Consider the following 9709-nt stretch of genomic DNA (forward strand, 5'->3'; position numbering starts at 1 on the left):
TTCTATTACACTGCCATTCCTTGCTACACAAGGTGAGTTTATTCTTACAACTTATCTGCATATTTTTCATAACACTAAGCAATCTCTTTTACTATTAATTAATTAGCTCTACAGTATACAATAGGTTTCACTGCCACTTCAGATCCTGCTTGTACACGAATTTATATTTCTTTTTAAATATTATTGTGGGACCATTTCCAATAAAACAACACTTTGTACTTACAATATTACCAGGGTTCTATACATATTTGTTACTCAAATACATTTGTATCTTAATTACATCATACTTCTCTGTGGTTTATGTCACTGTTAGGTTTGTCACCTTAGGTATTTTTCTTCACTAATCGGTGGATAGAATGGTTACAGAATACATGGCTTGATAGTCATACCGGAAAATTTAATATGTTGGAAGGAAGAGGTCGAAATTTTAGGTGGATAGGAAAGATGAAGAATGAGTGAGACCTGAAATGGAAAGAAGCTCTCACACAGCTGGGGCTGCACAGCTGCCACACTGTGTAGAGGTTACAGAACAACCTCCTCCCTACAGAATTCATTCACTACCTATGAACTTCCTTAGGTCGGTCACGTTCCTGAGACCTAATATCTTTTTACTCTTAGGGTACTCTAGCCTATATGCATTGGCATGTGGTTTTCCTATGATCCTGAAAGGTCCTTGGTATACGAACATGAATTTCTTTCCAGAATGAGATTTTCACTCTGCAGCGGAGTGTGCGCTGATATGAAACTTCCTGGCAGATTAAAACTGTGTGCCCGACCGAGACTCGAACTCGGGACCTTTGCCTTACGCGGGCAAGTGCTCTACCAACTGAGCTACCGAAGCACGACTCACGACCGGTACTCACAGCTTTACTTCTGCCAGTACCTCGTCTCCTACCTTCCAAACTTTACAGAAGCTCTCCTGCGAACCTCGCAGAACTAGCACTCCTGAAAGAAAGGATATTGTGGAGACATGGCTTAGCCACAGCCTGGGGGATGTTTCCAGAATGAGATTTTCACTCTGCAGCGGAGTGTGCGCTGATATGAAACTTCCTGGCAGATTAAAACTGTGTGCCCGACCGAGACTCGAACTCGGGACCTTTGCCTTTCGCGGGCAAGTGCTCTACCAACTGAGCTACCGAAGCACGACTCACGACCGGTACTCACAGCTTTACTTCTGCCAGTACCTCGTCTCCTACCTTCCAAACTTTACAGAAGCTCTCCTGCGAACCTCGCAGAACTAGCACTCCTGAAAGAAAGGATATTGTGGAGACATGGCTTAGCCACAGCCTGGGGGATGTTTCCAGAATGAGATTTTTCACTCTGCAGCGGAGTGTGCGCTGATATGAAACTTCCTGGCAGATTAAAACTGTGTGCCCGACCGAGACTCGAACTCGGGACCTTTGCCTTTCGCGGGCAAGTGCTCTACCAACTGAGCTACCGAAGCACGACTCACGACCGGTACTCACAGCTTTACTTCTGCCAGTACCTCGTCTCCTACCTTCCAAACTTTACAGAAGCTCTCCTGCGAACCTTGCAGAACTAGCACTCCTGAAAGAAAGGATATTGTGGAGACATGGCTTAGCCACAGCCTGGGGGATGTTTCCAGAATGAGATTTTCACTCTGCAGCGGAGTGTGCGCTGATATGAAACTTCCTGGCAGATTAAAACTGTGTGCCCGACCGAGACTCGAACTCGGGACCTTTGCCTTGGTAGAGCACTTGCCCGCGAAAGGCAAAGGTCCCGAGTTCGAGTCTCGGTCGGGCACACAGTTTTAATCTGCCAGGAAGTTTCATGAATTTCTTTGTTTCTGCATTTATTTTCTTTGATTTTTCCTTGGTTTTGACAAGAACTAACTGACCTATTTCAAAACTGTTGGGTACAGCTTTTGCGTCATGACGCTTCTTCCTTTCCAATGCTCTTTTTCTTATATTTGCCATAGCCTTTAACTACTTCTCGTCTGTGGATATTTCCGTTAGAATAGGGAATTCTAACATATCTGCAATCACATTGTGCGGTTCTTGGCCAAACATCAATTCGCAAGGCGCAAAACCAGTTGCATCACGCCTTAAGTTGTTAATTAAATTCTCAAAATACTTCATGTGCTCTGCCCAACTTGAGTGTTTCCGAGCACAAGAAGTCCTGCAAAGCCTATTCAATTCCCTCATAATACGTTCACTCATATTTCCTTGGGGAAAATACGCAGATATTTTCAGATGTTTCACTCCGGCCTTATCTAGACATTCCTTAAATCTATCAGAAGTAAATTGAGGCCCATTGTCTGACAGCAAATTCTTCGGAACGCCAACGTTCACGAAGAAATCTTTTTCCAACTTTTCTACCAACGATTTTGCATTTGCTCTTTTAATTGGGTATAGCTTAACATATTTACTGAATCCATCCACAACAACAAAAACATGGGTACAACCACCTCTCGAAGCAGGAAGAGGGCCAAACAAATCACAAGCCAGGAATTCTAGCGTTTCAGTTGGCTCTACTTAATGCATATCCACTTGTATTCTGGTGTTAGCAGCACGGACTTTCTGGCACACTACACAAGATGCTAGACGCTTGGCAACACGGCGGTACATGTTGTCAAACACAACCTTCTCTTTTAATTTTGCAATGCACTTCTTTGCACCGTAGTGCCCATACCTCAGGTGTACATAGTCGATTAGTAAGTCTACATGTTGTGAAGGAAAGCACAGCTTCCACTCTGAAACTCCTACATTTTTCCTTCTAAACAGAATACTTTTATGCAGACAATAGTATTGCGAAACCTTAGCATAGTTCGCATTTCCTAAATAGCTCTTCACTAATTTCAGTTGGTCATCTGCATTCTGCTCACGTCTCAAGTTCTTAATCACTCTCTTTAATGCACTTTCTTCCTTTACTTCGTGTAATGCAAACATTCGTACTTCACTTAGGTCGGTTGCTGTAATTCCCGCGTCGTCACAGAGCTCCGCACTTCTAGATAACCCATCAGCTACCAGATTGTCTTTCCCTTGAATATATCTAACCTCAAGGTCAAACTGCAGGAGATACAATGACCATCTTACCAAACGAGCATTCCTCAGCTTACAGGTCTTTAAAAAGGTCAACGCCTTATGGTCACTGTACACAATTATCTTGTGACCTAATAGATACTGCTCAAACTTCTGTACCCCAAATGCAATTGCCAATGCTTCCAGTTCTGAGATGCCATATTTTTTCTCTGCTGCCTGTAAAGATCGACTTGCGAAAGCTATAGTCTTGTGCATTTCTTGTTCGTTCTCTATTTCTACTTGGAATACCTCCACAGCTATACCATAGCCACTATCATCAACAGACATACAGAATGGTTTTTCAAAATCAGGATGATGTAAAATAGGACTATTAATTAAAGATTGTTTAAGTACCTCGAACGCCTGTTGACATTCTGCTGTCCAAACCCAAGGGGTATTCTTTTTCAGCAGGAGGTGAAGACAGGGCGCATTAAAAGCCTGATCACTAACAAAACGCCTATAGAAGCCGAAAAGACCGAACATCGATCTCAACTGCTTCTTGTTTCTGGGGGCCTCAAATTTTTCAATGACTGCTAGCTTGCCTGGGTCAGGCAGAATACCTTTTCCACTTATCATATATCCCAAGAAACCTATTTCCTCTTTAACGCACTCTGTCTTTTCAATCTTTAGTTTCATGCCACCTCTCTCAATAGCCTCTAACACTTCCTCTAATAAAACTATGTGTTCTTCCTAGGTAGGAGTTGCTATTATCAGATCATCTACGTAAACTGTTATTTTATTAATTAAGGCTGGTCCTAAAACATGGCACATCACACGTACGAAGGCACACACAGAGATGTTAAGTCCGAAAGGTGCCACACGGTATTGGTAACAAACTCCTTCGTACAAGAAAGCTGTGTACTTCCTTGAACTTTCCACCAGTGGCAAATTACAATATCCTCACGTGATGTCCATAGAGGTTAAGAATTTTACTCCCCGGAAATTTTGCAATAACGCGTCCATGTTCTGCGGTCTATCACTTTCCCTAACCACTATTTCATTCAACCAACGAGCGTCCAAGACCAATCTGACACTCCCGTCTCTTTTTGGTACAACAACAAGAGGATTATTGCACTCACTGATCGCTTTTTCAATCACACCCCACTCTAGCATTCTCTGTATCTCCTTCCGAACCGCCTCCTTCCTAGCTACATGTATTTGGTATGGCTTCCTTAAAAACACTTGGCCAGGTTTCACCTTTAATTGACATTCATAACCTTTGACCACGCCAGGTCGATTTGAAAATACCTTATGATGCCTTTTTAAAACCTGTCTCAGTTCTTCCTTCTGATTAGCTGAAATTTTATCGATTTCCTGCAATTTAGCTTCTATTTTTTCCAAAATAATTGCTTCTTCTTCTTCTGTGTTTAGCTTACTTTTATTAAGATTAAGACCTTCGTCCCAATACCTCCTATTTTTCAGAACTCGTATAGGCAGCTCCCAAGTTTCATCATTAGTTACTACATGTTTATCACTAAAAGGTACTGTAATTACTCCGGTTATCGGCAAGACCATTTTTAACTGGCTTCTTTCGAAGTCAACAACACTCTGATATTTTGACAAGAAATCTATGCCAATTAAAACCTCAATACTGAGATTGTTTACAATTAAACATGGATGATCAATTAAATTACCATTAATGTTAAAGGGCAGCAAAGCTTCTTGCTTTACCGTTTTTGACACCTTGCCAGTAGCACCAATTATTCTTAGTCCTGATACCCTCATTACTGTAAGCTTGTCTTTACCAGGTAACGCATCAAAGAAGGACTGAGATATCGCACTCACCTCACTTCCACTGTCTAAGAGACAACGTACATTGATACCCAACATATTCACTGTTATTATAGGGTGGCTTATTCTAGTTTGTACAGGTGGTTCCTCAAACTCATCCAATAGTTCCTTTTGGATGTGTCTCCAACTAAAGTGATAGACATCTGTCTTCATTACATTTAGGTCAAAGTGTGTAGGGGTTTCCTGAATTACATTTTCAGCTGCCTTTTCCAGTCGGTCTATTAATTTCAAATCGAAACACCGCACGACTTCATTACATTTAGTTTGCTGAACATAACCCAAATTACTGTAGTCTGAGCGATTCTGCGCCTCCAGACCGGACATGACACTAGTTACAGCTAAACCACTTTCACTGTTATCGTCGGTTTCCTTCTCAAGTGACAACTGGTCACAGCTACTGGTTTCATCGACCCCCAACAGGCTACCCTCTACATTCTCACTTACCTCCTGTCCTAAATCTATTAGTACAGTATCAACATCCTGCACAGGCACTTTAGATAATAGCACATCATCCTCATCGTAAATATAAGCATGAATTTCTTCTGCTTCTTCACCTGACAATTCAATATTTTGTAGCTCTTCCCTATCGTTACACAGCTGCGCCTTCACTTTCTCTTCCCACTTAGAAAGCGTCTCTAACACGGTATCTATCAAATACTGTGAGTGATCTAATATTTCTGTTGTATCCTTAGATGCTACCGACCCTTCATCCAAATGTTTAGTTTGAATATTCTGATCTGTCTTACCAATTATTGTAATTACTGGCTTAGGAAAAGTAGCCGCCTGGTGAGCGCCAGTGTCCTCATAGACGGGAACTAGTTTTCCTGCCTCAGCCTACTACTGTTTCCTTTATTTCCATTATAGTTAACTGGCACAGCATTGCTTTCTGCACTGTTGTTTACCTGCATAATTTTGTTCAGAACAAAATTATTATCATTTGGATGCCATTGTTGGTTCTGATAATTATTTCTCCAGTTCCTACCTCTCTTAGGATGGCGAACACCTACTGTTCTGATGTTTACATTGCAATTCTGCTCGTTCTTAAAATTACTACTAGTGTTATTAGCATTTCTGTTATTACGTGCTTGCTCCTCATTGGCAGCCACACGTTCTACACGTTCCAAATATTCAATGAAACGATCCAGATTGTCTCTATGGGCAGATATAATTCTAGTTTGCCAATACCATGGCAGTTTGGCTTCAAGACCTAGTATTATCATTTCAGGTTTTAGCTTTTCGGCCAAATGTGACAAACGTGAGATCCATGACCTAGCAAACTCTTTAATAGATTCCTTGCCTACATTGAAGCGTTTTCCACTCCAAAATTCTCTCAACACTTCATTTTGCTTATTACTAGACCAATACTCATTAATGAAACTGTTTTAAATTCCGCTAATGTTTTACACTTCAACATAACATCAGCTGACCAACGCATGGCGTCACCTGCTAAATGGTTTCTAATAAATGAGATTTTCTCCCGTTCAGACCAAGTTGATGGAATCACATCTTCAAAATCGTTCCAGAAATCTAGCGGGTGGATATTTTTATCTGGATCGAACCGCAAGAACTGCCGACACCCGATAAATGCGGCGTTTGCAGCTACAATTTGTTGCATACTACCATTACCAGAAGTTACTGAAGCTACTTTACTCTCAATGTTAGCAATGTTAGTACTGATATTTTCTACTTTCATTTCAACATTATCTACTCTTCGCATAATATGAGTAGTGTCAGTTTTGATTGCGTCTACTTCTGCTTGACATATATTTACTTTTATATTAACATCTTTAATTCTATCTGAGCACAGTTCAGATTCCGCCTCGATCTTTTCTGTCAACTTGTGCTCCAGCTTCGCATCTTCCATTTGGAAGTCTTTGCGAACCTCAGCAACTTCGGATGTTACTGTTTTATACATTTCAGAAAATTGTTGAGCAACCTTTTTCTTAATATCCTCACGGTTGTAATCAATTTTATAATTCAAACTATCCAGATCCTCTTTCAACTTACTGCAGCCAGTCTTGAAGAAAGATTCTAATTCAGCTTTATTGGATTCTAATTTATTGTCCATTACCTCAAACCGTTTATTAAAATTGGTCTGGCTGGCCACAATCCTGTTATTTACCTCAATTATAGCCGATTTTAACTCAGCTGTCATTCTAGCATTACTGCTTTTGACCTCAGTTATTTCGGACTTTAATTCAGCTGTCATTTTAGCATTACTGGCTGACATTTCTGCATTACTGGCAGCTATTGCTTGTAATATAACATTTAAATCAATAGCCCCAGTATCTTTGGGTTGCTCACTAGCTGGCTTTTTATCACACTCAGGTGACGAAAAACTAGCTCCAATACCAGAATCATTAAAACTAAATGAAACTTCTGATTGATCAGTCATATCTAACTTATCCTTTTTAAACTCTACCACCTCTGATGACTGTTTCATTTTTAATTCAACAGAGAGACTATCATCCAATAAATTAACAATTTCTGATTTCTGTTTTACTACAGGGGTCTCTATTATTGAATCATTGCCCCTTCCCACACTACTGTCAGGAGACAATACTTCATATTTCACTTTAACATTACTACTTTCATGCATATTTACACTTGAACCGTTGTCTGGATTTACAGTTCCTTCAACAGACATAGGTTCTGATTTAAGTTTAACCTCGGTTTCTTCTGGCGGTTCCATCTCCGACAGTCTTTTAGTGCAGGTTAGTAAAATTTTTAACAGATTTTCACTTAACTTAGTTCCTTCTGCACGACGTATGGCGTTGCCGGTGCGGCGTACCAGGATTACTGATGCGACGCAGCGCGTTGAACTGCAGAAGGCACTCCGACAGCTGTTGTGTGTTTGCGTGGCCCGCAACTGCAGGCGTGGCTTCGGTTGCTCCGGCGGACGACTGCAGTGAGGCGAAAGTGGCGTCTCGCGATGCCGGCAGCGCCGCTAGACTCAGTGCCAGCTCCGTCAATCCAGATGCGTTGTTAATCCATTTGCGTCGTCCACATGCACACGTAACACTTTCACTGTTCTATTACTCAGTTGCGTGTCCCATTTCACTCGCGAATCCGAATATTTAAAATCACTTTCACTTTCACTCAGTTTGTTTCCCGGCCGATGCACCATATGTGGGGCGCCTGGTAGAAATTAATGTTGTAATGTAGAAAAGATGAAATTCCCGGCCGATGCACCATATGTGGGGCGGCGGGTGGAATTAACTGTTATATAAATGTTCGAATTATTTATGCTGTTGTTTTGCCGTTCTCAACACTGACTCTCTAACTACAATTTTGGCAACCAGAAAGTGATTAGCAAAATGTGAAGCCTGTCATTAGTATTCCTAGTGCCCACTTCATCTGAGAAATACCCTTATAGCTACAACTTAAAGCTCTGAGGAATTAGGAGATTGTCTGGGATTCATAATCAAAAATGATCGTGGAAATAACGTTCGCTATATTCTGAAAGTCACAGATGAAAAAAAAAAGGATCCACACAATCTGACTAACAGAGCAGTTCAGAGTCTAATGCACTGATGCAACTATAACTGTCCAAATTAAATGTTTAAGTGAATGCTCGCCATAATTTGATGATAATGTTCATCAAACGCCACACTATGTAATGGTAGAATGTTTGTCCCGCGACGGCACGTGAAAATACGACATACGCAAACTGAAGATAGATAATTAAAGTCATCCCAGAATTAACACTTCACTCGAAAATGATTTCATTGTTAGGCGTATCCCAAGTAACTTAATACGGCATCTGAGGCTGTTTATAGCAATGATACCGACGCGACGCGACTCCCGACACAGATGGTGTGCTATTCAGCGTCTGGAGAGAACTGGGGCCTTGCTTCCTCGCGCAGCATTCTTATATATAAAGCCGCGGTGCGGACGGCTAAGGGAACGCCTGATCAAATCGGCTCTCCCGACTAGCCACTGGGCTAGTAATGCACCACATTAAGTTATTGAATAAATCATCGCTTCCTTTGCTGATGGCCAATGAAGTTCTCAATTTAAATGCGCGATCAGCACACAGGTAAGTAATCATAATAAAAGTCTGACGTGGCTAAGTCAAATATTTTGGGCGAGAGAATTAATTTAATTACACTACACGCAGTAGACGAGCTCTGAACTTGCCCTTTGGAGATACGCTATCGCTATAGTTTTATAGTTATTCAATTAAAATTTCTCACATCTTTATGATTATAGCGAATCGCCCTTCTACTTAAATTTAAACATCCTAGCCTTACTTATTCGCCTACTTAATCTATCTTGCTTCCTTAATTTCTAAGACAAAAACCAGAAAATCATGAATTTCAACAAAAATTTTAATTTATGGGATCCAGAATACTGTTTCTATTAAATTATTATGAAAAAGGAATCTAAATATAAATTTTTAAGTCTCTAGCTCTTTTCTGTTGCGCCAATGATTTTTACAGAAAAGACGTCCAAATTTTGAAAATGGTTAAAGCTATTTAACTGATATTCAACACATATTGATTTAGTTTTATTCCTGACATGCTAGAAACGTTTCAGGTTATTTACTTGATTTTAAAAGTATTGCGCAACATTTATGACGTCAGAGCTAGTTACAGCGGACTAGGATGGCACACAATGGAAAGACTGATGAGAATTTTATAAGGCGTGAGTAGGCTGCTTCCCTACAAGACTACGTCGCTGCTCAGTTCCAACGAACCCACAAGGTCCAACCACCCCCCGACTCGGAAAATGGTGTTAATCCTGAGGATCCAAGACGTCGTCGACTGAGACGACCGGCCGAGGAAACGACCAACGGCAGCCCGCTTTCGCCGACAGCGGTCCCGGCGACTACTGACACCATTCGGACCCGACTGTTGCTGGCTGCCAACTCTTCC

General features: G+C 41.1%; 1 non-coding gene across 1 annotated transcript; it reads right to left on the bottom strand.

Moving 5' to 3' along the window:
* Nucleotides 1-767: 767 nt before the first annotated feature.
* Trnat-cgu (transfer RNA threonine (anticodon CGU)) lies at nucleotides 768-842 on the bottom strand. Its single transcript has one exon. It is a non-coding gene; the product is annotated as a tRNA-Thr (tRNA).
* Between the last annotated feature and the right edge of the window lie 8867 nt (nucleotides 843-9709).

The sequence above is a fragment of the Schistocerca nitens genome, chromosome 7 (genome assembly GCF_023898315.1).
Source record: "Schistocerca nitens isolate TAMUIC-IGC-003100 chromosome 7, iqSchNite1.1, whole genome shotgun sequence".
In the NCBI taxonomy this organism is placed as follows: Eukaryota; Metazoa; Arthropoda; class Insecta; order Orthoptera; family Acrididae; genus Schistocerca; species Schistocerca nitens.